The 22,718-nt window shown below is 39.3% G+C and overlaps 1 protein-coding gene across 1 annotated transcript in view; it reads right to left on the minus strand.

The window, feature by feature from the left end:
- LOC122815180 (guanylyl cyclase inhibitory protein-like) overlaps nt 1–22,718 on the minus strand; it is a 397,270-nt gene that overhangs the window by 373,939 nt on the left and 613 nt on the right. The window lies entirely within an intron of this gene.

Genomic DNA, 22,718 nt, shown 5'->3' on the forward strand with positions numbered 1-22,718 from the left:
ACATTTGCATTACCCAGTACTTAACTGTCTGACTGCTAATATTGTTTTAAACCCATATACACCTCCAGAGCCATTATGCTGCATCTGTCTAGTCGGCAACATTAAAAAAAAAACAATCTGTGCTTTGTTCTGGCTTCTGGCAGCTTATTGAAAATGTTCCAAAATACTGACAACAACTTAAATATCTGTGCAATGTCTCTACAGTTACAGAAGACATCCTCTTTAATCTAAACCACTCACAGTTCTTCCTTCCCCTTCTCAGTCTTCTCTACCACAAATTCGGAAAAACTGCCTTCTGAGCTAGGGCTGTGATCAATCAGTGTAGGCAAAGTGAGAACGTTTTTCAACGGAGAAAGTAGAAAGATCCATCAGTGACAGTGTGTACCCAGAACTCATTCACTCATTCACCAGGCTGGTAATATTATTTACCTATCAGTATGCAAGAAAAGTAACATGCGATTCAAGAGAGCTTCTGTCTAACTGTAACGGAAAAAAATAGCTGTTCCACTATACAAATGAGGTAAAAAGGAACTATCAGTCTGTCCTTTTTGGTACTTTGTCAGAGGTAAGTGGCAAGGCCAAATACTGGCAATAAAATTCCTTTGTTAAATCACAAGAGTTGTACAAAGACAGCCAGCACAGATTTTTATATGTCACAAGGTTGATTCATCATTCACTGAGTCAATAAATCTTATTTTTTGCTTTGCTGATGTTGGTGGAACAATGCATTCCTATATATGGCAGGGAGGACCATTAGTTTCCCTGTCTCTTACTTAAGTTGTACATCCTGAATATAGGTTCTTGCACTCCCACATGATTCGCTGAAGGCTGTAGTGGGTTAAGGGGCATTTGTTCCACATCGTCCCCTGTTCTTTTCACCTCTGGATTCTTAGCACCACTGTTAAGATAGATTAGTCTTTCCATATGTGTCACTACCACATGGGAAGAGCAGTGCACAAGAGTAGTGCACAAGAGCAGTGCACAGATCATGTGAAACTGTACATGAATGCTACTGTTGCATTGTTGACTGTTTTATTTAACTTGAGCTTCATAGATTCACTCACAAACACACACAAACTCTAGCTGCACCAACTTAAATCTTGGCCCATCTTCAGTCTGCTCCTTCTAAATGTTTCAAAAAGTAAAATTATTCTCTTTGGCAACAAAAACTGAAGCTTGACATTTCCACTAACCTAATAACCGTGCCCCTTTCTGCAGATTCTCTCTAAATCCTACTGAAAAGCAAATAAGCCTTTGTCTTGTACCCTGGCATTCCCTCACTAATTATATGGCTCTTGTAATCTCAAAAACATACTCACTTCATTACTCATGTTGGTATACAGAAACATTACTCTCACTTTACTTTGATAAACAGACATTGATCACATGGCTATGTCTTATCATAGGACTGCAAACATAAATAAACCGTGATCACATGGCTATGGCCTATAACAGAACTGCAAAGATAGACATTGATCACCTGGCTACAGCCTATTATCCCACTGCAAACCTTTCTGCTGTTATTAAAACAAAAGAGCCAACCAGAGTCCTATCTGTTGTCTACTGCCTTAGCCCAAAGCAGAGCTTAATGATTTGTCGGTTCAAGTCCACCGACAAGATTCTCCATGTCAACATTTGCAAACATGCCAGACAAAATAGTTACTACTGTCATCTCAGAAACCTTCCCAATACTGAGCACTGACTAAAAGTTAATCCAAGAATGCAAAGGCCTTTGCCCCAAAGATAAAACACTGTAACTGACTACCTCTAGTCTGTCATCCTTTACATATCTGTTTGTTTTTTTCGGAAAAATAAAAGGTGTTCTCAAATAAGTTTCTTTAGTACTCTGGAATATCCTGAACCCGTATTTCCCCACCGATGACATTTTCTTGCTGTCCCTCTTCACCTCTTCTCTTCTCATCTTCTTTCCCTACCCTACCCCCTTCTTTCTTCTGCTCATGTCTTCTTTTGTATCTAACTTCTCTTAAATACCTTTCTGTAACCTTCTAAGTTTCTAGTAGTCATCTTTGCCATTAAATTCTTGTTAAATAATGTCATTTACTGTAAAATTATTTTATTATTCTTTTAATCCCATTTTTATAGCATCTATAAACAACTATAAATAAGACAAGTAGGAAAATGGAGAAAGAGCTTAATACCAAGAAAGGAAAGATAAAGGAATAAAAGAGATCCTTTTTGATCACATGGCAGATTACAGTTAAGCATATCACAAAGGTGGAAAAAAAGGAAAATAGACTTTACTTATTTCACACCACAGTCTGCCACAACATATGTTAATTGTAAGCCTTAATAAAAAGAGCATGAGAGCATGTGTGTTTAAAATCCAATGTGTCAACTCCAAGGCTTTTCGTTCATTGCATACTTGTTTTATTGTTCATAGGTTGGTACTAGGCTATCGGCTCTAGGGCCTATACAAGCTTAGCCATAACAATTCCCTGGCTATTTCTTCCCACAGTACTTATTTCCCTGGACCCCTGTCTAGCAGGCCGACTGATGTGATCCCCGGGGTGAATTTCCTATTTCCCATCCAATCATCAAGGTTCCTTTTGAAGAGGGCCAAAGAGGCACTCTGCTTGACATGTATGGGCAGTCTATTCCAGAGTCTGGGGAGTATCTGGGTCAGGAACCTATCCCTCCAGCATGTTTTGTTCATTGTGATGACAAGGCTTAGATCCCTGGAGCGAGTGTCTCTGAGGGATTGGGATTTCTTTAAGTGTAGCATGTCCAACAGCTCTGGGTTTGACATGGCCTTGTATGTTAAGCAGCGATCGCCTCTGAGTAGACGATATGCAACAGAGTATAGGTGGAGTTTTTTTAGACGGTCAGCATAGGGCATCTGCTTTAGGCCTGTGATTCTTTTAGTGAGGTATTTCTGTGGCCTTTCCAGTTGTTGCAGATGTCTTGAGAGGTACACACCAAACAGGGCATTGTATTCTATAATGGGTCTAATGAGGGATGAGTACAGTGGGACAATGACCTCCTTCTTTCTGGATGAAAAGCTCTTAGTGATGAAGTGCGCCACATAGTATATTTTCTTTAATTTTTAATCTGTTAATCAGGATAGAGAATTGATCTCACTTGATCTTCTTCATGCACAGCATGGATAACATAGAGATATAAGAAAGTTAGAGTCAGACATTGTTACAAAACAAATTTGCAGTTACTGGTTTTACAGTATGCAGCATTTTAGTAATAAGTCAAATACTGTAAACTGATAAAGAAGGTCTGCAATGTAATTTTGATACATTCTGATGAACCAAGGGTAGATGCTATTGTCTCTTGTAGGGGCATCACTTGAGATACTCCAGGAGTCATTCATATTCTTTCCTTTTTCATCACTCTCAAAAAAGCGTGCGTGCCTACCCCAGTAGTACAGAAGAATACAGTCCTAATTGCAACCCAGATAAACTGTCTTTGATTAGCAGCAGTGGTTCTACATGGGTCATGCCGGGGAGGATCAGAGTGAACAGCCATTCCTGGCTCGCCTGTCCTGGATGGTGGGACGATGCTTAGGTTTGTTGCTTTGACGACACCTAGAGGGAGAACTGAGGATTGCACCTACAGAGAATGAGCCTGTTAATCACACACACACTGCCCAGAAGTGTGCTGTACTTGATCAGGAAGACTTGTGGAAGCCCACAGCCTTCCCATAGAAGGCAGCACATAGTAGAGCACAAGAGAGCTGCTGGGGCTGCTGCAGGGGTTAAGAAATCACTACCTACCACGTGACTCTCACCTCAACAAGGAACAAATAATCTGATTAGGTCCTCCAGCCAGGGAATGAATGGGACACAGGGCTCTGGCCAAGCCAGGAAGGTGCCTGGCTCTCACCCTGACAGAAAAACAAACAGATCAATTGGACAAACAAAGAAGAGTCAATGGGCAAGACCTATGGGATGGGAAAAAAAGATAAATAAGTTAATAAATAAACAAACTAAAAATAAATACATAAATATATAGGGTGCATAAAAGGGGGTGTTTTGTGCTTTAGAAGGAGAGGCTAGATCTATAAGGAGAGGCTAGATCTATTCATGCCTTCACTGCGTGGTTAGTTTTTTTAACTGTTGCCAGGCTAACTCTTTTACTGTAAAGAGGACTTTTGACTCACTTGTAATCCAAAGGATTCATCTAGATTTGAGTAGCCTCTTACTTTCAAGAAAGGTCTGTCATGTACAAAGAATAAAGAGTTGTTAAAGCAGTTCCTGCACCTGCAGGGTCTGTTATATCTAAAACAGGAGTCAAAACAGTATTGAGGAGTTCTTAATCTAAAGCTATGTTTTGAGTCAAGGCATAAAGTAATTAGTATTAGGGTTGTAAGGATGCCTGAGTAAAAAGGTTAAGGGGGTGTGCGGTAGAAAAGAGACTGAGGAAACTATGTCAAGGCTGTTGATTATGGCAAGATCCAGGAGTGTGCTTACTTGTCAAAACTGGGCCTAATGGATTCTGGCAGGTCTGTTCTGTGAATTATTAATTAAAATAAATCAAATTACCTTGTTAGTGTCCATAATAACCAAGAAGGGGCAAGCTCAGAATGAAAATATCAGTCATTATATATACTTTCAAGTTGAAAAAATCATCTTGCCTCTCATTACTTCTCAACATACAGGTTGACCTCATTCAAATTGGATATCTGATTTAACAAAAGTATAGCATAGCATAGTATAGTACAGTATACTACAGTATAATATAGTATAGTGTAGTATAGTATAGTATAATATAGTATAGTATAGTATAGTATAGCTCATGTAACCCAAGTCCTAATATGCACTTTAACTCCAAATGTGGATTATAGCAATGTGAGCCTCTAAAAAAATTGCTTCAACTATGGTTATTTACAGGCACTTAGGAAGGCAATTCTGAGACTTGTACTCTTTAATTATAAATTATTTGCTACCATTAGTAATATGGCAAAGACTTTGAAAGACCTTCAACCCACATTGGCCACAGTGCCATCAAAAAGAAAACATATTTCTTAACTATCTGTAGTATAAAAAGCATACTGAGCAGTACAAACTCAGCAATCTCCAGCTAGGGGAGGGAGAGAAATACATTAAAGAAGGAGTGATATCTCATTTCATTTTTAACTGAGATGGCTAAATCCAAGGTGTTTGGGAACAAGAAAGTTTATCAAAGGAATAGAACGCAGCACAATCACTGAATCACTGAAAGCCCCTTTTGGTGAACAAGGGTTGTTGCACTATCTCCACTGTCATGCTACCATGGAGTTGGTATATATATATATATATATATATATATATATATATATATATATATATATATATATATATATATATATATATATATATATATATATATATATATATATATATATATGTATATATATATATATATATATACAATAAGGAGAATGTGCTGGGGAAAAAAGCCTGAAATCATGTTTACTGAAAGTGTTTTTGATGAATCACATTCATGCGTTTGACCACTGAAGACTAATCATGAATTTGGATGCTCTCCCAACAATGCACAAATGGCATCCTTTAGTCAAGATACTGTTCTAATTATAATTTGCAGAGAGGTGTGAGGCATGAATGAGGTCTCTTTTCTCTAACCTCTCAGATCTAACTAACAACTGAATGAGTGGTGAAAGAACATCAATAGAAAGGCCATCTGAAGCCCCTTCCCCTAGATACAACCGTACTTTAAGGTACTTACAAACACCTTCAGCCTTTGGGTTAGATTGATGGTTAAATATGCATACTGCTTTATGCAAATTATGCTTAAAAGTTCACAGCAAGTATTTAATCCATGATCTCTTACTCTCTGTATGATATTTTTTTTTTCTGTCACAAAATCTGAGGTTTCATTTAAGTTAAACAGCAGTGTCTTCTGCTTATGGAACTATTTGGCTGGCATCTGCAGAAGGCATCTAACTGAAGCTTGAATAAAAATTAGGATTTTCCTGTCTCTCCCACTCATGTCTAACAGGCAGCTGAAGCACACCGATGGATAAGTCACTGTGGGCATGTTATACCACCATGCTTCTTTCTAGTTAGTTGGATAGCTGCTAACTTATTTGAGGATTATCCTAACTTGGGGAAGCTTAAACATTTCTCAGTGAGTCGGGGAGATGGTAGCCCCATTGCCTTTCCAGTAGGATGAGCTTAACAAATATTATTCAACTGCTTTCTCCACAAACATCTCTCTACATTATTTGTCTCAGTTTCCTCATCATCATCTTCTTTCTGCTGTTCCCGTTAGGGGTCACCACAGCGGATCATCTGTTTCCATTTCTTCCTGTCCTCTGCATCTTGCTCTGTCACACCAACCACCTGCATGTCCTCTCTCACCACATCCATAAACCTAATCTTAGGCCTTCTTCTTTTCCTGTTACCTGGCAGCTTCAACCTTAGCATCTATTTCCCAATATATTCATGATCCCTCCTCAGCACATGTCTAAACCAACGTAATCATGCCTCTCTGCCTTTGTCTCCAAACCTTCCAACCTGGGCTGACCCTCTAATATACTTATTCCTAATCCTGTCCACCCTCATCACACCCACTGCAAATCATAACATCTTTAACTCTGCCACATCCAGCTCTAACTCCTGCCTTTTTGTCAATGCCACTGTCTCCAACCCATATAACATAGCTGGTCTCATTACCCTCTTGTAGACCTTCCCTTTCACTCTTACTGGTACTCGTCTGTCACAAATCACTTCTGACACTCTTCTCCACCCACTCCATCCTGCCTGTACTCTCTTTTTCACCTCTCTTCCACACTCGCCATTATTCTGAACTATTGATCCCAAGTATTTAAACTCATCCACCTTCACCACCTCTACTCCTTGCATCCTCACCATTCCTCTATTCTCACTCTCATTCACACACATATATTCTGTCTTAGTCCTGCTGACCTTCATTCCTCTTCTCTCTAGAGCATATCTCCATCTCTCCAGGGTCTCCTCCACCTGTTCCCTACTCTCACTACAGATCACAATGTCATCTGCAAACATCATAGTCCATGTGGACTCTTGTCTGATCTCGTCTGTCAACCTGTCCATCACCATTGCAAATAAGAAAGGGCTCAGAGCTGATCCTTGATGTAATCCCACCTCCACCTTAAACGCATCTGTCACTCCCAGTGCAGACCTCACCACTGTCACACTACCCTCGTACATATCCTGTACCACTCTTACATACTTCTCTGACACTCCCGACTTCCTAATACAATACCACAACTCCTCTCTAGGCACCCTGTCATATGCTTTCTCTAAGTCTACAAAAACACAATGCAACTCCTTCTGACCTTCTCTGTACTTCTCCATCAACACTCTCAGAGCAAACATTGCATCTGTAGTGCTCTTTCCCGGCATGAAATCATACTGCTGATCACTAATCATCACGTCCCTTCTTAACCTAGCTTCAACTACTCTTTCCCATAACTTCATGCTGTGACTGATCACTTTAATTCCTCTGTAGTTACTACAGCTCTGCACATCACCCTTATTCTTAAAAATCAGTACCAAAACACTTAATCTCCATTCCTCAGGCATCCTCTCAATTTCCAAGATTTCATTAAATAATCTGGCTAAAAACTCCACTGCCATTTCACCTAAACACCTCCATGCTTCCACAGGTATGTCATCTGGACCAACAGCCTTTCCATTCTTCATCCTCTGCATAGCTATCCTTACTTCCTCCTTGCTAATCCATTTTACTTCATGATTCACTATCCCCACATCATCCAATCTTCTCTCCCTCTCATTCTCTTCATTCGTCAACCCCTCAAAGTACTCTTTCCATCTGCTCAACACACTCTCCTCGCTTGTGAGTATGTTTCTCTCATTATCCTTTATCACCTTTACCTGCTGCTCATCTTTCCTAGCTCAGTCCCTCTGTCTAGCCAATTGGTACAGGTCCTTTTCTTCCTCCTTAGTGTCCAACCTTTCATCCAACTCTTCATATGCCTTATCCTTAGCCTTCGCCACCTCTCTCTTTGCCATGCACCTCATCTCCTTATACTCCTGTCTACTTTCTTCATCTCTCTGACAATCCCACTTCTTCTTTGCCAACCTCTTTCTCTGTATACTCTCCTGTACTTCCTTATTCCACCACCATGTCTCCTTGTCGTCCTCTCTCTGTCCAGATGTCACACCAAGCACCTTTCTAGCCGTCTCCCTTACTAGCTCTGCTGTAGTTATCCAGCTATTTGGTAACTCTTCACTGCCCCCCAGTGCCTGTCTTAACTCATTCCTGAACTCCACCTCACAATTACCCTTTTTCGATTTCCACCATTTGATCCTTGGTGCTGCCCTCACACTCCTCCTCCTCTTCTTGATCACCAACGTCATCCTACAGACCACCATTCTATGCTGCTTAACTACACTTTCCCCTGTCACCACTTTACAGTCTCCAATCTCCTTCAAACTGGCCCTTCTACATAGGATATAATCCTAATCCACCTGTGTGCATCTTCCTCCACTCTTGTACGTCACCCTATGCTCCTCCCTCTTCTTAAAATACGTACTCACCACAGCAATGTCCATCCTTTTCGCAAAATCCACTCCCATCTGACCTTGTGCATTCCTTTCAGTTTCCTAAATATCATTAATAGGGGCAATGCAAGAAGTATACCCCCTTAAAAAGTATCATTGAACTCTGCCCTTAGACAAGGAATGATAGGAATCATTGTTTCCAGGTCCTGAGAATGTTGACACCAGAGACGTTTTAAGTACCATTGAAGTTTCCTCATATGCAGTCTTGCATATGGAATTAGTAGAATGCATGAGGCCATGAACCCCAGGGCTTGCAGTATTTTTCTTGCAGATAGCTGGGTTTTGATGGCCATTAGTTTGAAGTAGTTTGTCAAATAGATCTGTTTTTTCTGGAGTGAGGAATGCCATCTGGGAAGTTGTAATCAAGCTTGCTCCCAGGAATACAATTTTCTGGCTGAGCACCAGTTGTGATTTCTTTTCGTTGATGGTGTACCACAGGAAGTTAGAAGTCTCTTTACAAATGCCAGGTGCTAGAGTAGCAATTCCTGACTGTCCGCCTGAATCAGGCAGTCATCCAAGTATGGGTAAATCTGAATATTTCTCTGCCTGCAGTATACAATGACTGGAGACAGGCACTTTGTGAATACCCTGGGTGCAGTAGATAAGCCAAAGGGAAATGCAGAGAACTGATAATGCATAGAGCCTGCCCTGAAACGTAGATATTTCCTGCAATATTTCCTTATGGGGATACACAGCTTCCTTTAAGTCTAGGGTGACTAGCCAGGCATCCTTGGCTAGAATGGGAAGTAGGTGTTGCAGTATAAGCAGTTTGAATTTTGGGACCACCAGGAAGTGTTGAGGATTGACAGATCCAGGATTGGGTGCCAAGAGCTCTCCTTTCTGGGCACCAGGAACAGTCTGGAGTAGAAACCCTGTTCCCTTTGGCCTATTGGCATGGGTTGAATAGCCCTGATATTGAGAAGAGAAAGTACTTGCTTTTGAGCCTCTGCCCACTAGTTTGGAGGAAGGTCTGGCAACCCGCTTGGGATTGGTAGTGAGTGGAAGTGGAATCTGTAACCCTGGGATACAATGTTTAGAACCCATTGGTCCTGGGTAATGGACATCCAATTTTTTGCATGAAGTGCAAGTTTTCCTCCTAGTGATGCAAGTATGGGCATGGCTGTGAAGGATGATAGAAAAGTCATTGTGAACTTTTTCCATACGGGGGTGGCTTACCACTCCCTGTCTTTGAGGTGTGAGCACTCCATTGTTTAGGTCTTTGCATACCCTGAGACTGTAGTCTTGGTGGTCTGTTGCCCCTAGGCTTGGACTGAGAAGGCTTGGGAGGGACTGGAAAGGACCAGTTTTTTTGAAGGCCAATGCCTACTGAATCTAGATGGCTGTACCTGTAAGAAATCTTTAACAGTTTACATAGATTTCGTTTTTTCCTCCATCTTTTTACGAACTTCTGCTTTTGTGCCAAACAAACGCTCCTGGTGTAAAGGAGCATCTAGTAATTTTGCTTTGACATGATCTGGCAGGATTTGTTCCTTCAGCCAAGCATGCCTTCTCAGTACAGACCCAGTGACTGCAGCCCTGCAAGATGCTTCTAAGGCATCAAAACCACAATGCAAAGTATGTTTACTAACTTGGTTTGCTGAATGCATTAACTCTTGTAAATCCTTATTTTCTGCACAATCTGGAAGCAACAACATTTTCTGCTTAATCAGATCCATAATATGTTTCTGGTACTTTAACATGTGAAACTGGCAAATCAAAGCCCTGATGGCAAGAGTTGCAAAGGTATAAACCTTCTTACCCCATCTGTCTCAAGCTCTAGAATCCCTGTCCGAAGGGGTAGGGTTCTTGGCTGTAGTAGCCTTAATGCCTTTAGGTCCCTGAGAAATGGTCATGGATCCGCAGTGGGATTCTTAAAGAGAAATCTGTGAGAGTCAGGTACTCTGTAGTACCTGTCAGGCTTTCTAGGAGCTGGTGGTAAGGTATCAGTAGTAGGACTGGATTCCATGAAGACATCATCTACAATTTCCAGGACAGGGAGTATAGCTAGAGGCCTGTGCTGAGGCAAGTCTAAAAATACTCTGAGTCTCTTTTTGGACTGGGAATAGTCCTGGAATTCCCAGTGGGAATGCTCCCTTAAGGTATGCAAGGTTTCACCAAAAGAAAAATCATCCAGAGGGGAGGCAGAGGGAATGGAATCCTCTGCATCTGAATTCTCATAGGTAGATAAGGGAATGTCCTGGTAATCAGGGGGATCAGAGTCATCGGAGTCCTGGTCCATAGAATCAGAAGGAAAATCAATTATTTGTCTTTTGGAGGGGGAAGGCTGGCTTCCCCTAATTAATGTAATAAGGTCTTCAGCCATTCTAAGGATTTGTTTCTGTGGCATGGGAGGTTGAGTATGCATTTTGGTCGTCGGTTTTCTAGGCGTAGTGCGAACTCTGGGCCTGAGAAACTCAGTGGTTTTAGTCAAAGAAGAAGTTGTTGGTTTAATATGGACATCGGAAGGTTGGAATACACCCTCAGAAGCCAGTGCCTGCACAGCGGCTCCAGACCCATCCAAGGGAGAGACATCCGCAGGTTCCATAGTCGAAGAAGCATCTCGCTGCATACCGGACTCCAAAAGGGTCTCAGTACAGGCCTGCAAATCAGTAGAAGCAGGTATCAAGGTCTGCAAAAGCGCCTCACTGAGTACCGGCTGACTGCCAACTAGCTTATCGGAAGCATCGTCGGCAGTTTTAGACCTATGCCATCTGTCTCTGTCTTTATCCTTATGTTTTCTCGGAAAATTAGTAGTTGGATGGCTTATGGAAGCCATTTCGGAATACAGAGAATGAGAACAAAAGAATTTAGCAACAAAAATAGCCCAACGATGAATGGTTAAGGAGTTAAACAAGGCACATAACCGGCAGCGAGGGACATCGTGGTCTGGGCCGAAACAGGTGATACAGTAAGAATGAAAATCTCTGTGAGGTATTTGCTTTCCACAGGCAAGACAATTGTTAACTTTTTCTGACATCAGTTAGAGTAAGAAAAAAGGATCCCCAACGGGGTATTTACTTTTAGAAGACTTCAGGTTTGAAACTCGCAATATGAAAATTTCAGGAGCGGCCGACTGGCACTTGCGAACTGCTTCTGCTTCAGGCTCCTACACAGCAAGAAAGACAGATATAATGGCATCGGCTGCATGTTTTATACCCCTGACAACCTGACGTCTTGGAAGAGGTGACAGCATCTGACGCAGAAATCTCAAGACTCTGGTATTTGGGCCGACTGAGGGCTACCTGCAGGCAGATAACTCAAGTGTGATGACTGCAACAGTGAAACACGAAGAACATCATTCATTCTCCAATCAGGGTGTTGATGTACAGTTTTCCCATTATCTAGATTTGAATAACCCATCATTATTCTAATTCCTAATAATTTTATTTCTAATTCCTAAGTATTTTATTTCCAGTTAAAGACATAATTCTTTCCATCTGTGATAGTTTGCAGTTGTAGTACTGTGACTTTCTCTTTGATTAGTTTATTGCTTATCTAATTAATTTAATCAAGTGAAAACAGGAAAGCCCTAGATATAATTAGGGAGAGCTCTGAGTCACCCCTATATACCACAACAAATAAGCAGTAAGTATGCTGGCTTATAGTCTTACCTTTCTTTTTTTCTTTTTTTGGTTCTTTTTTTTTTTTTTGGTTCAACAATCCATTATCTGAGTATTGTCCTTGACCATCAGTGATAACAGCACAGTAAAAGGGTAAACATAAAGGGGGGACTGGGCCTCATCCCATTTAATAGATTAAATGGTTCAGACAAAGCCTCTTGTATATCAGCAATCCTTCTGCACCCAGGTAGATACAAATAATATCTTCATGCATTCCTTAGGAAAACCCATCATAGCCTGCTTTGCAAACAGGAGATTCCATTCTACGTTGTCACATATCTTTTTAGAACAAGGCGTGAGTAAACAATCCCCTGAAGTCTAGTATTGTTAACATAATGCCTTGCAGCTTTTAATTGTCGTATTCGCAGCCTTGAATAACACAATGCTGGTAATGCCCTGTCACAGGCACTAGATGGAGACTGTTCTATTCATTAGCATAGATGCATTTTCTTGTTCAGTTTCTTTACAGAAATTGGGAAGAATGACTTAGAAGGGAATTTTTGCCCAGTTTATTAATGACACAACTATGTCTTTCCAGAAAACTTGAAAGATTCCTCCTAGTTGCTCAGGTGATATGTTCCAGCAGATATGGGACCATTTCCTAAAAAAGTACAACAAATAATTCCTCCATGTTATCATGATGGAGAAATGTGTACATGGCCCACCTCATAAGTAAGGTTATCTCATTCAGGGACAAAGAGGTCATAACATCCCTGTATTCTTCCCTTATAAGGCCAATTATTGAGTACAATGCCTGCTTCGGCGTGTACCTCGCAAAGCACATGCAGCAGCTGGAGAGACCACAGAGGCTCCTCACCAGGAGAATCCAGGGCTTCAAAAATCTACCCTACACAGATAGTCTAACAGCCTTGTCCCTCTACTCAGTTTCATACATACTCCTCAGAGGTGACCTCTGTCTGGCATACAATGCAATCTCAGGCCCCACCTTACTGGGACTGCTGCATATCCACAAGTCAAGCTCCACTCGGGTAACCCGCACAGACGACTTCAACCTGGTCTGTGACATAAACAGGACTTGTTGGCAGGACAGATTTGTGCCCCAGAGACTCCCCCATCTATTGAATAGACTCCCTCTCCACATCAAGCAGAGTACTTCTTTACCCCTTTTTAAGCACAACCTGGGCAACTGGATGGGAAACAGAAAATACGCACCTAGGATTCCACCTTTGTCCCTGCTGGACAGGGGCTTTGGGTGCTGACTTGCCTAAACACGGACTAAACTCTTGGCTAGGCCTATAAGGGCCTCAGGACCAACAGTCTAGTAACCTCCTATGATCCTATGTAGCCCTGCAGCTCAGTCCTAGGCCTGGGCCACTTTACTTGTCACTGATGCAGCTTAAAGTTAAGTAGAGAGATCATGACAAAATTCCTGAAATGCTTCTAAAATCTTAGTTTGAGTCTTTTCTACTTCACTGGTCTTTGAGCTCCTTATTTTAAATACCTCTTTTGCAAGGCTACCTGCAAAACAAAAGTGTATTGGCCAGTCAGTTTTTTGCCGTCTGTCCTCTGTGAAACGCAGCTTCTCCCACCCACCACCAAGCCCGGTAGGATATCAATTCTATTTACCTTTGTAGTTCCTGCTTAGCATTCAATAGCAATTAATATCAGCCTTCTGGCTACCTATCGCAAAACACTAAAATGGCCCAGTCTAATCAAAAATAGTTTTTCTCATTTAGCTTATTTTAGTAATTGTGAAGTACTTATGTCAAAAACTCACTGTAACTTCTAGGGATTTCCAGATAGTTTGTTTTAACTATCTACTTTATTTTCCATAACCTAATCCTTAAACCTTCAGCTAGCAGGATATGTTATGAAAACTGTCCCTTTAACTGTATCTTACTACCCACAAAAAATGAAAGCATACCAAAATTGTATGGTCTGACAGTAGAAATAACAATAATAACAATAAGTGCATGGCCTGAAAGTAGAATTAAAAAAAATAAATATTCCTAAATCTTGCCCTTCCAGCTCCACAGATACCATTATAGGCTGAAAGGTTCATGGATAAATACTAGGCTAGATTCCCATGGGGGCCATTTTAAGCCTAACCAATTTTCATTTCATAGGTGAGAATCAAATCATGTACCTTATCACTTTAATTGCAGAGTACAAATAACTTGGGTGGAATAGAGAGATAGATATTTAGGGGGAGGGAATGCACTAGCACTTCCTACTACATCAATACACTACACTTTTCTAACAACCATTTCATTAGTTTGTAAACAAGAGAATTGCTTTGCTGACATGCTGAGTTGTAAGAATCAGTGAGGGAGAGAACAATATTTAAAATTTGCCCCCTTATAATGCTTCACTGATAACATTAAACATCAAACCCCTTACTTCCTGTTTGTTTGATCCCAAAGGGAGGCAGAAACACATGTATATAATATCCCATATAAGTAATGACTCACAGACATGAGCCTGTTTCTTACAAAGCATCAGAGGGATCTCATTGTTGAAAGGTATCAGTCAGGAGAAGGGTACAAAAAAAATTTCCACAACATTGAATATCACCATGGAACACAGTGAAGACAGTCATCAAAAAGTGGAGAAAATATGGGACAATATTGACGTTGCAAAGAACTGGATGTCCCTCCAAAATTGATAAAAAGACGAGACGAAAACTGGTGAGGGAGGCTGCCAAGAGACCTACAGTAACACTGAAGGAGCTGCAGGAATTTCTGGAAAGTACTGGTTGTGTACTACATGTGACAATAATCTCCAGTATTCTCCATATGTCTGGACTATGGGGTAGGATTGCAAGATGGAAGCCTTTTCTTACAGAGAAAAAACATCCAGGCCCGGCTAAAGTTTGCATAACAATATATTGTCTCCCTAAAGCATGTGGGAAAATGTGTTATGGTCTGATGAGACTAAGGTTGAACGTTTTTGGCCACAATTCCAAATGGTACGTTTGGTGCACAAACAACACTTTGCAGCACCAAAAGAACACCATCCCCATGGCGAAGCATGGTGGTGGCAGTATTATGCTTTGGGGTTGCTTTTCTTCAGCTGGAACTGGGGCTTTAGTCAAGGTGGAGGGAATTAACAGTTCCAAGTACCAGTCACTTTTGGCCCAAAACCTTCAGGAATCTGCTAAAAAGCTGAAGATGAAGAGGAATTTCACCTTTCAACATGACAATGACCCCAAGCATACATCCAAATCAACAAAAGAATGGCCTCACCAGAAGAAAATTAAAGTTTTGTATTGGCTCAGCCAGAGCCCAGACCTAAATCCAATAGAAAATCTGTGAGGTGACCTGAAGAGGGCTGTGCACAAGAGATTCCTCGCAATCTGACAGATTTGGAGCACGTTTGCAAGGAATAGTGGGCAAATATTGCCAAGTCAAGATGTGCCATGCTGATAGACTCCTACCCAAGAAGACTGAATGCTGTAAATAAATCAAAAGGTGCTTCAACAAAGTATTAGTTTAAGGATGTGCACACACAACAAAGTATTAGTTTAAGGGTGTGCACACTCATGCAACCAACATATTGTAAGTTTTTTAATTTTATACTTTTTCCCCTAACAGATTTGTTTGTTTTTCAATTGAATTATACAGGTTATAGGTCACATTAAAGGTGGGCAAATTTCTGAAATGATTTATTGTGGTCTGTTTTTTTAGATCACAAAAACCTGGTATTTTGACAGGGGTGTGTAAACTTTTTATATCCACTGCATATTGCCTCTACTAGGTAGAAAAATATTGTATAATTTCTATATGGCATTGACTACTCACAGTAGTAACCTTGTCTGGTATTTTTAACAAATAACTAACAGATAAGACCCAAATATATAAACTCATTCATTCACTATCTGATACAAATATTATGCTAAACAGGATCATGTGAGGAGTCTGTATCTATCTGGACAATCACTGAGCATGAGGCAGAGAAGTGGTTTGCCAGGATGCCAGTCCATTGCAGGCTGCAAACAAATACTTGTACATTGTGCACACACACCTGAGGGCAATCAAATAGGACCTCCAATTCAGCTATCTTTAAATTTCAAGGAAAAATTGCGATCCCAGCAAAAGGGTATTCACAGCTCAGAAAAGAACTAATAATATCCCAAAAATAATTGTACCTGCCTTACACACAAAGGAGAATCTGCGCTACTGTATGCTCCTCCATCTTGTTTCCAAAATCATACATAAACCGTAACTCCTAAATATTCTTATCACATGACAGAGGGACTTCTCTCCACTGCAAATCTGTAACGTTAACTTATAATTCAGCTTCCTGTAATAGTACACTCACACCTTCTGCTCCAATCAGTTAATGACTGCACCCACTCAAATAATTAACTGCTCTTTCTTTTCCTTATCGCCTTCTATTCTCTCTCTTCAGTTACTAGTCCATGTTTCTCTTTTATCTTCTGACTCCAATTTCTCTCCTGTAGGAACTTTTTTTTTGCTTACATATTACTGTACTTATATGAATCCCCGGTACTTTAAATGGTTTTAGACTTGGACAACAAAACATTTGAACTGCACAAAAGTAATGTAACGAAATTCTATGTACTTGTATAATCTTTGAAATACTGTATTTGTACTTTTGTGATTTCTACACCTGGGTCATGACTCAAAAGGGTACAAGGTCCTGTCCACCTACTTGGTCAACAAAGAAAAAAATGAATGACTGAATGAATGAATGGAGTGAATAAATAAATAAATAACAAGACAAAATGAGAATATATAAACAGCCGCACAAAAGTCACCTCAGCTGGGAAGTGAACTTGAGAATCAGATTAAATGACAATGCTTATCTCTGCACTAAGCAGCAAAATGTATGAGTGGAAGGGCTTTAGTTTAATTTCATTAATTTAATAGTTTGTTAACTGGATATCTAATACCCCTTCCAATTATGACCCAGATCACAGCTGCAAAGGTGTATGCAATACTTGGGGACAGTTTAGAGTAGCCAGAAAACCAGATTATTTTTGAGAGTGTATAGTACGGGGTAATTATAGCATGAGACTCTTACCTACAAAAAGGAATATGTTAGGGGTGTGCTTCTAATTTTAGCACAGCCAGCTTATATAGCCCACCCAAAAGCTTGGGAAGGGTTTGCCTACCCTGTAGTAGCAGCATAATACAGCCACTATCATCAGATCTCCATTTCATTGTGGACATTTGTTGAACTTTTATACCAGTCACAGGATTCCTTGCAACTAAATAATAAACAAGGCGCAATTTTAACTACTTAGGCCCATTTTACCAAAATGTAGACCAAATAATGGGGGGGGGGTTACAGTTCAGGCAAATGCACAGTAGGCTTTTTCGTCTTATTCTTTACTGTCCCTTACTTGCCTATTAGCATCAAGTGAGCAAAAATAAAAATTGCAAAATGTTACAGAAATTGCTGTAGTGGCAGAAGGGCAAGAATACATGTGGTAATCCAGGGATAACAGACCAGTTCTTTAAAACTTAAAGTGCTGATATCTTCCATTGATGCACAATGCAACCCACCACTTAATCCTTCACCTACTGGTTTGCAGTGTAAGCCTACCACCAGTAAATTCTCAAAGCTTTCAGCCATAAATCTCATGAATTTATACTGTTACTGTTATTTATTTGTCCTTGACCCAAAGCAACACAGAACTTAACCTGCATCAAATAATCTATGTATTTCAGCTTCACTCTGACTTGAGCATCTGTCATACCTCTCAACCTCTGAACATTAAGAACCATAGTGTTTCCTTAAACATTATAGCAAGGAGCCTAAAATAGGAGCACTTTCTTATTTTTTTGGAATAGAAGGCCTTTAGATGCTAGATCGCACATAGCTAGTGATACACAGTCATTGTACACACTTATTTCAGTTATTTAATAACGTATACAGCCTTGAGCAGGTCTGTGTTTATGAGGGAAATCAGAAGAAAATAAATCTAGATGGAGCGAAGCAAAGCCTGAGATCAAAAGTCATATTGTTATGCCTAAATCATAGCAGTTGAGAAGTATGAATCTGATACCCTCTGGTACTCTTTTCAGCATTTTCATTAAGCTGTGAACCTCTTGAATGTCACTGACTGCTTGCTCTCGACCTTTTGATCTTCGCCTTCACCTTCCTGGTCATCTGAGTTTACCTACTCTTCAGGCACCAGAAAAACTCTTAGTCCATTCTTCACTTAACCAGCAGGGGGCAGCAGCCAGAAGATGGCTCATGCCACATTTTCCAGACTTTGAGTATGCCTCGTAATAACAAATGCAACATTCCAACAAGAAAACCATAACACAGTTTAGCTTCTAATTATATACGTAACAGTTATTCACTAGTTACAGGCAGTATATGCAGTAAAGAGAAAAGACCGCATTTCTTAATCATCCTACAAGATTCTAAGACATTAACTTCTACTCTTAGGTTATGTGTTTCATCAGGACAAAAACCTATTTAGTTTGCATCCATACAGCTTCGTACTAAACAGGAGAAATCACTGCATTCTGTAGTCAAGCTTCAAATGCTACTTTAATCATGTAGTTCATCAAGGTAAACACTTAACTTCCACATTATCATTATTCTAAGAAGGCACCCCAAATTCATGTTGCCAGAATAGCTCAGTGGTGAACTATAATTCCTGCTTTAAGCTTGTTGCAATGTGCCAGCTAACATTAAAATGAGATAACCGATACTCAAATGTGACAACAGCAGATGTCGAGCAGTCAGTGCAGGACAGATTTAATCAGTACACAACGTACCTTGTAGCCTAAGTGGTCTCTGGCTACAAACAACACACCATACCATTAACGCTAATGGCATCTTCACTGCTTGTTGCCATAACAGAGTATATATAAGAAGCCAATAATGGTTTTACATGTAGGGTTGCCAGCTCTTTAAAAATTTTAATCAGATTATATGATCAATCAGGTCACAGTTCAGATATTTTCATTACTGAACCTGGCCTATTGTCCTTACTTGTGAGAAAAAGTATCTGCTTGTCTGTGCTCGCTTTCAATTGCTAAATGATATCAGTTTGGGACGTTTAGTCTTGTAATGAGTTTGGCCTGACCTTATACTTACCTTTCTGTGCATCAGACGAAACAAAGGAATTCTTCGAGATGTACGCAGCTGGACGTTCACTCCCTTCACCTTCTCACAGGCGATACATTTTCCAGAAACTCATTAGCTATATTTTCTATTTCACCTCAAATGAAATAATTTAATTAGGACACATGGGAGATTTTACTCGTTAACAGGACCTGAAGCAGGAGTACATTAGGATTTCTCCATTTCAGGGTCTTTCTGGAATAATCTTTGTATAAGACAATCTGACATTATTTTAGGAAGACCCAAATTTCCATGCCCATTTCTGGCCCTCTGGCAATATGGAAAACATATAACCAATGAAGAAAGTATGTATCACAAGGTACTACATTAAGAAATGTCATTAACCACAGTCAACACTTGCAGCTTTTAAAAAATTCAGTAAAACGTTTAGCACTTTCATGCATAAAAATTAAATACGACTTCATCAGAACAATGAAAGAAGCAAAATCACAGCTATTTATAGCCCTACCATAACGTCCTCTTACTTCACCTTAAAGGACTGGTCTGTGAAACCTAAATACACACAATGCTACTACTACTACATACAATGCTGAATCAACAAACTGTGCATTAACAAACAAACAACACTTACAAATATAAATTAAAAAATATAATAAGTTGCTAAAGTTTAGCTGCCCTTAATTTTAATATCAGCTGAATAGAAAGGTGATCATTTAAGCCTGGGAAAGAAGAAGCAGTGAGTCTAAGTTTTCATAGTAACTACTTATACACAAGCTTAGTTACCCATTCACACCCACTTGGCTTTACAAGTTCTTTCTCCAAAATCCTTAAACAATTTTTTTTTAAAAGATGGACAACTTATAGAGTGTTTGGCTAATGCATTGTTAGCATTCTTAGTTTATATATTGTAACAATAATCATAAATTCTCCTTCTAAGTGGGTGTTCTATTTTGCCCACATAGAAAGCTGGGCACTCAGTACATTTAGCAAGGTACACCAGACTAGAGGCTGAACTACTCCCTTTCATTAATCACACAGGTGTCCCCACCAAATTCACTTGTTATAATTTATTTAATTTATATTTTTAAGTGCTGGTTGTTGGTAAATGCAAAAATGTTTTAAGTGTGTGTGTGTGTGTGTGTGTGTGTGTGTGTGTGTGTGTGTGTGTGTGTGTCTATATATATATATATATATATATATATATATATATATATATGTGTGTGTGTGTGTGTGTGTATATATATATATATATATATATATATATATATATATATATATGTGTGTGTGTGTGTGTGTGTGTGTGTGTATATATATGTGTGTGTGTGTGTGTGTGTGTGTGTGTGTGTGTGTATATATAAATATATATATATATATGTGTGTGTGTGTGTGTGTGTGTGTGTGTGTGTGTGTGTGTGTGTGTATATATATGTGTGTGTGTGCGTATATATATATATATATATATATATATATATATATATATATGTGTGTGTGTGTGTGTGTATATATATATATATATATATATATATATATGTGTGTGTGTGTGTGTGTGTGTTGTGTGTGTGTGTGTGTGTGTGTGTATATATATATATATATATAAGTGTGTGTGTGTGTGTATGTATATATATGTGTGTGTGTGTATATATATGTGTGTGTGTGTGTGTGTGTGCAGTCATGTTAGAGTTAGCATAACAGCAAGGTTAGTCTTTAACTTTTGTTCTTTGTGTATTTCATGTTGAGTGTTTGTGTGTCCAAGTGCCTTGTGTAGTGGTCTTGCACTGGGTTATGGTTGGGGGGGGCAGTGTTATCATTAGTATGCATGAGTGACGTGAGGTGGGGGGAGCAAATCACATGACATATTCAGATACATTTGTTAAGTAACTGACATTCCTCTGTTCCGCTGGTGAACTTCATAGATGAGTAAACATTAAAAGTGAGTTGCATGATGATTACATGGCATTCAGCATATTAACATCTAATTAGAAGTGTTTGCTGCTGATTATCAACACTGCCATGTACTATGCTCAAGAATGAGCAGAAAACCAACATGATGTAGGGCTGAGTTATATTAACTGAAGTGAAATTCAACTAAAACCACTTCTTCTATGCATTTAGTTACTGAGTTAATTAGTCAGTTTGTTAAAATAGACAGCGAGCCCAAGTACATATATGCTTTCCAGATTAACCGAAAAGCCTAAGGTAATTAAGATAATTGTTAAGCATCACATGATACTTTATGGTAAGAAACTAAGGTACTCAAGGACTTATTCTGTTATAATGTTACAGTGTCGATAGCAAAGCATAATGTAGCACAATATTATATGACTGAACAACAGCAATTTGTGGCATATATGTTTGTTAAACTGGATATAAAATTGCTTCATTAATACACGAATACAAGACGTACGTCCCTGAAAAAGGAAGAGATCATCCATCAGTCAGGAAAATGTGAGCTGAACATGGGTACCCCTTGGTCCATAATTAAAACTGTAAGTACTTAACCACTTTTTGCAGTTTTACCATCTTTTCTAGTATGTGTCTAGGTTTGTTTTTTGCCATTGTTTCTATCTATTGATCTGTCTAGCTATTCATTTATGCATTTACGTATTGTGAACTGCATAGTACAGGAATGCACCAGATAACAAATGATTTCAAATTATTTCATATTTTCACACTTATTTCATTAAAATATGGACAATTCAAGAAAATAAGTATTGAATAACTCAGATAATTTTCATCTGCGCCCAAAAGCAATTTAAGGAGCTTGTGTCTGTTTTCAGATTTATAAGGGATTTCTAATAGCTGTGACAGGACTAAGCAAAACTAAGTCAGCTCGACACAGACAGCAAAGAGGACAGCAGTACTGTATAGTTGTTAAGTATATCTAGAATGCACAGGTCCAGAGACTAGGGCTTTCTTAAAATGCCAGTATAGTTCAGAATGACTGACAAATCAGGAAATTAAACCTTGTAATAGTGAAACAGCTATATATACATATATATATATATATATATATATATATATATATATATATATATATATATATATATATATCTTTATATTTATATCTCTGTCTCTCTCTCTCTCTATATATATATATATATATATATATATGTATATATATATATATATATATATATATATATATATATATATATATATACACACACACACACACACACACACACACACACACACACACACACACACACACACACACACACACACACACACACACACACACACACACACACACACACACACACTCACACACATACACACACACACAGATATGTATATTTTTGCATATACATATACGTGCATGCACAGACAGGTGTACACACACACACACACACACACACACACACACACACATACACACACACACACACAGATATATATTTTTGCATATACATATACGTGCGTGCACAGACAGGTGTATACACACACACACACACACACACACACCCACACACACACACACACACATATATATTTTTGCATATACATATACGTGCATGCACAGACAGGTGTA

Source organism: Protopterus annectens, chromosome 11.part0, assembly GCF_019279795.1.
Source record: "Protopterus annectens isolate FY-2018-M chromosome 11.part0, PAN1.0, whole genome shotgun sequence".
In the NCBI taxonomy this organism is placed as follows: domain Eukaryota; kingdom Metazoa; phylum Chordata; order Ceratodontiformes; family Protopteridae; genus Protopterus; species Protopterus annectens.